The sequence below is a fragment of the Oryzias melastigma genome, linkage group LG16 (assembly GCF_002922805.2).
Source record: "Oryzias melastigma strain HK-1 linkage group LG16, ASM292280v2, whole genome shotgun sequence".
NCBI lineage: Eukaryota > Metazoa > Chordata > Actinopteri > Beloniformes > Adrianichthyidae > Oryzias > Oryzias melastigma.
The window spans coordinates 2,631,681-2,637,908 of NC_050527.1; positions in this window are offsets into that span (position 1 = coordinate 2,631,681).

A 6,228-nucleotide genomic window follows, 5' to 3' on the forward strand; every position below is an offset into this window, starting at 1 on the left:
AAAAAAAAGAATAAAAAAATAGAATAAAATAAATATTGCAATCAATATAATTTCTCATAGAATAAATAGTATAAAGATAGCAATTAAAAGACACGAAAACTCTTAGTTATGTTCCTGCGTTACAGTCGTGCATTAAATGATGAATATTCTCTCTCTTGTAGTTAAGCATTTCAACACAAGAGGGCAGTATTCGTTATGGATTTTTTTTCTGCTCTGCGGCTTTTAGATTTTTACATTAAATGTAAAACACTTCATGTTCAAAATACCGCTTTTTGGTGAATATTTGCCTTTTTATTTTACCTTTTTTACCCTGCCACTTTTTTTTGACAGTGTTTGTCCCTGAGAAGTTGAATAATGGTCCACAAGGAACATCCCACCAAAGAAAGTCTAACCTAATTCTGATATGCAGCTTTTCAAAGCCTACCCATAGTTTTTATATTTGTATGCTTTATTTTAATTTTTTTAATCAAACTTTAGCAACAAATCTAACTTCTTACTAAAGTGTTCATCTGTAAAAATTGCTTGCACTGCACTAAGAGATTCATGTGTCTAAAAAAATGTACTTATAGAAAAAAATGTCTGTCTTACAATAGCAAAAATTTCTCATTACATGTGCAAAACTTTTTTACATACTTTTTTTTCCACAGGCACACCATCTTTTTACAGACAAAGCAACAAGTATTTTTTTTTTTTTTTACAGACAGACAGTTCTTTAACAACAAATCTAACTTCACCGAATTCAATAAAATTATTGGCCATCTCAGTCTGAATTTATATAAAACTGAAACAAAATTAGTTCCTGAGGTTCAAAGATTTAGCTATTACTGCACTTAACATCCTAAAAGCAAAGAAAATAAATAAATTAAATAAGATATCAGCTTATATAAAATAATACTTTCAATTTCAGTGTATTTAACTAACCAACAGCACACTAAGTAAATTCAAATGCAATTATCTAAGTATACCAAGCTTGAAGCTAAAGTTTAAATATAAAACAATTTACACACTGTAAAATTATTATTATTAAAAAAAAACTATATATTAGAAATAGGCTTAATAGATAGACCTTCTTTGGGCGGATGACGCTTTCAAACTGTGTATTGACAAACACAAGCATCATATCTTTCTAAAAAAAGAGAGAGAGAAAAAAAGAGAAGTAAAAAATTAAGGGCAAAAAAGTTTTTTGAACATAAAAAGTCTACATTTAAGTGCATACCTGCATCTTTACAGAATCTTTATGTGATGTGATACACAGAATTCCTTTTTTAATGTATATAGTAGCTTATTCTTTAAATATTCTTTAACTATTTGTTGTATAACTTTAGAAACGCAAACAAAAATGCATTTTGTTTTTTTAATTATCATTTTAAAAGCTTAAAAGGATGACCGGAAAAGCTAATCATACTCAATGAGATAATTGACTTAATATTTGCCATTCCACAGCTGTCACGAGGAGCTTAAAGATTCTTCAGTAATTGAATTACAATGAAGAGAAGCATTTACCTAAGTGGACAGTCATTAGTAAATGGTGAAACGTTTCTATTTACTTTTAACTCCGCAGTGCAGCTTTGTAATCAGACAGAATCATATCTGCAGCCTGTGTGCTCGTGTTTCCCCTTTTCCCTCACTGAAGAGTTCAGCAGGAACTCAGCAGATGAGAGGGTCAAGGCTCTACCCTGGGAGAAAACACTGTCCACTTCCTGACGTGATATTTTGGGGAGAGGAGAGACAAAGACAAAGCCGCACTGGCACCAGTCGTCTAATCTCAGCCAGACTTCCAACTTTTTGTGGACGTGAAGAGAAGCCAGAGAGACGGACAAATATTCCACTAAACAGCCAATTTTGCCCAATGAAAGTTCCCTATCCCTCGCTGACCACAAGGAATTTGTTTTATACGTGTGAGATTTGCCTGACATGCAAAATGAGATCCATGAATGGGATCAGTGTTTCCACATTGTGTCACAGGATTGTTTATCAGTCTGATGGCCAATGACCTCGATTCCTCTGAAGGTTTCAGCCCGAGGCCCAATTGATACTCTTACCCGCTAACATGTGTTTAACAAGGCAAACATCCACGCCAGAGAGGATTTACGGGTTAGATGTCGACACTCCGACTAACCGGGCTTTCTGCTGTTTAATTCATGCGAATATCTATCATTTGCAGTGATTTGCTTGGTCAGCCACAGTAGGGGTAAATGCTACTTTGGAAATCAGGGGGCTCATTACAAGCTGATGCAAGAACAGGAGCACGAGAGCTTGCGGGTTTGTTCAGGGTCAGCAGTGGAAGAATGCTCTGGTGGAGCAGATGCAGCCATTCGGTTTGCTACTATGGCCATGTAAAAATAACACTGCTGACATACTGCAAGCCTTCTGCTCTTGGGCTGAGCTCAGGGCTTTGGTATGTTCCCCCAGACCATGGTTGGTCCTCATCTGGAGCACCAGGCAAGCCCAGTCAAAAAATGCACAAGCCAGACTTTCCCCAGTTGTTCAACCGCATCTCTTTTAGCTGGCTTTGGTGAGCACAAAGACAATTTGAAAGCTGGCTAAGGTGTTTATTCTTGGTGCATTACTATTTCTAGATCAGTTTTAAAAAGAACACATTATTGTAGCCTTTCACAGTTTAATTGCTTTTGCTTTCTAATTTGACATTCCACCAGGTTCTTAGCAGTAATGCTTCTTGTAGGTCACTAATACTGACAATCCAAGTGTCTTCTTCAAAAAGATAAAAAAAAATGTATAAATTTCAGCCTTTATGCTGACAATGGTGTTCTTTGAAGGGTAATAAGATAGTCCGCTCAGTTTCTCTAGTACTCTAATTATACAATATTAGTTTATAATATTATTTTATTTGATTTATGAGTTGTTCTTCATAGCAATTTCATGAAGAGAAATTATGTTGTTTGGTCTAGACTTGAGGTCTGCAACCTGCGGAACCACTTGTGGCTCTTTTACCTCTATATAGTGGCTCTCTGGCTAAAGAAGAATAAGATAATAGTATTTTTTCAAGTAAGGGTTACGAAATTAGCATTTATTGAACTTTTATTAGTTAAGTTTATAAATTTATTTCTAAGGTGCACCTCGAAGATAAACTATGTTAAGGTTTTTACATTCCTGCTGACTTGGGAGGTCTTGTTTGCTCTATGCTTCTTCCAAAATAGTAAAGAAAACTTTGGTAAAAATCTGATAATTTATTAGTTTAAAGTATCTTATGCTCTCCAAAATCGTACTGGAATGATCCGGTCTGCCACAAGGCTTTTATTTTGAAAGGAATCATAAAGCTTCTGTCAAATGTAAAAAATAATTTCACATTTTGAGAAAATTTTAGTTTCTCTTTATATTATATTATATACCTGACTGTATAGCAGACAGAATTGTGTTTTTGGATCTGACTCTTCAGCAGTTATTACTTTTGCTTGGGGTTCTGCAGTGCTCCATTTTAGGACTTATTTTGTTCTCATTGTAACTCCTTCTTCTCGGTTCCATTCTGGAAAAAACATAAGGTTTCCATACTATGCCGATGATAGCCAGCTTTATTTACCAGTTGAAAATGGTTGCTCTGTCACTCCACTGTTATTTACAAGATACCAAATATTGCACTGGCCTTTTTAAGTTTTAATGACATAAAGACAGAAGTGACATTGTTTGGTCTAGATAGCTTCTGTGACCACTCTTCATTTAATCTGGCTTCTCATGTTAAGCAATCTGTATTAAATCTGGGTAGTAAAATGGATGGTGATTTCAAACTCTGACTGAAAAATTAGTTCATTGGTAAAGTTTCTTTTATCAGAGTTTGTGAAGGTTAAGTTGTTTTTATCAGAACAGCCCTTTCACACAGTAACTCATGCTTTCACATCTTCAATTGGTAACTGTAACTCTTCATTTTGGAGTCATCCAGCTTGTCTCCAACTGGTCCAGAGTTCTGCTGTGCATGTTTTGGCCAGTGCGCACCAACCTGTGCATTTGAGAGTTCATTTTCTAAAATTTGACTCTGAATCTTTAAACGATCTTGCACCCCATTTCCTCTTATTCTTCTTCTCCCTTCACTCTGGACTGGTGCCTCAGATCAGTCAATCAGCTTTTTGGGGCGGCCGTGGTGCAGTGGTAGGGCGGTCGACTCCTGATCGGAAGCGAGTGGGTTTGATTCCTGCCTTGCCCGCCCATGTGTCGAAGTGTCCTTGGGCAAGACACTGAACCCCAAATTGCCTCGGGTGGGAGGTTGCCGCCAGTGTTGGGCAGCGGAGCCACCACCAGTGTGTGAATGTGTGTGTGAATGGGTCTGTGACTGTGAGGCCCTTTGGGCCCTCGAAGGAGGATAGAAAGTGCTAAACAAGTATTTACCATTTACCATTTTTTCTGGAGGTTCCAATGTCCAAGAGGAAACTCAGGAACTTCAGTCTGTGCACAAAACTGGTGAAGTGAGAGTCTATTTGAAAATTTTAAAATGTATTGTAAAAAAAAAAAAAAAAACTTTAGTTTTTTTTAAAGGCATCTTTCACAGCTTAAAATATGCTTTGCTAGTGTATTTTATTCTGTTATCAACTGATATATTTTTATCCTTATATTTGTTTTTATCGGTTGAGTTTTTAATGTACGGCACATTGTTTGACTCTGGTCACGTAAAAGTGCCATACTACTGAACTGATTGAATAATAAGAGGTAACACAGAGAACTTAGTTTTATCTAACATCTTCTAAGACTTGATTATAGCCTTATCTCTGATTAGGTAATAGCTGGTTACATGTTCCGGTAATTCACTATCTTTCCACTGGTAAAATGCCAGTAGTATCTATATAAAATCATAGGCAACAATTCAGTTAAACACATGTGACACTGACAAAGGAAATTTGATTGTTATTGTCCTCTCAGACCTTTTCTTGACTTCAGGGCAGCAGTAGTGGAGTTTGTGTGTGCTACAGTCACAGTGTTCTTTTCTTTGCTGTCTGAGGATTCTATTGAGAACAACTGCATTGTTCAACCTGAGGGGAAAAAATAAGACTTCAACAACAAAGTTGACATGCTACAAAAAAAAGTGTTGAGATTTAGAGTTATGGCTCACATAACAAAATGCTTTAAGACCCACTTCAATGAAAACTGTGTTTTTGGTGTTTTTAACACATTGTTGTGTTTTTTGTTTTTTCATGATGGAAGACACATAAATACCATTAAGACTGAAACCGCATTTCTGGGTATTCCTTAATTCAAATCGTTATGAATCAGAAGCAGATGAAAAAAGGCAGTTTAAAAAAGCTTGTAGTTGATATGAACAAACTACGATCTACCTCCCTGCCCAGCTCCATTCTGTTGTATTCACTTGTAGACAAATAGATCAAAAAATGTCTTTGTTTTCCTTGTCTGAGCTGGCATCTGGCTCAGAACTGTACAGGTGGATGGCTCCAATGTTTTTTTGCCATTTTGCTGCACTGCAAATACCCTTTAGAGTGTAAAAAGAAGAATGATGGGAAATCAGTGCAGGTTAACTCTGCACCAACGATCCCACACACAACTCAGAGGAAAATTTATCTTAGACTACTGCCGCTCTGCAGAAACTACATCCTAGAAAATATAACAGGTTTTTAAATTTAGCCTAAAAAGGACATAATCGTAATTAAAAGACCTTTGGGAATACTTTTAAAATTGATCAAAAGACGTTTTATTGTTGGTTTTGAACCAAAACATATATTTAAAAAAACAAATGAATTTTTTCCCTTTAGTAGTAAAGAGTATGGTTCTTGGTTTTAAGTCTCTTCAGAGACTTTACTGACCATTAAATATTAAATCTGTTAGGAGGAAGAAATCTTAGGTTGTGTTCAAATGCCTTCTCTTTTCACTACCTAGTCCACAATATAGTGTGCTTGTTATTTTGTAGACCTATCTGAATCTAAAAGTCCAAAATGGTAGAAATTTCTCAGAAGTCTGTATGAAAAACCAGTGTGTTTTGATCATAGACTGTATATTGGGAACTGGATACCCCCCCCCCCGCGCTCCATGTTCCAAATAGGAAGTACCTCCTGGCTCCAAGAGGCCAAAATCCCATAGACTTGTATTGAGAAATAAACAAATATTACTCAGTCATTCTATTTGTCAGAATAACCATTCTTGCTCTGCGACCATTTTTGTCAGACCTTCTTACTAGTCCTATGTTTTTCATGATATTTTATTCTTTATTACAAGTTATTCAAATTACAAATTGACCAATCAGATGCCTCCCTAAAAGCATGTGGTGCCCAC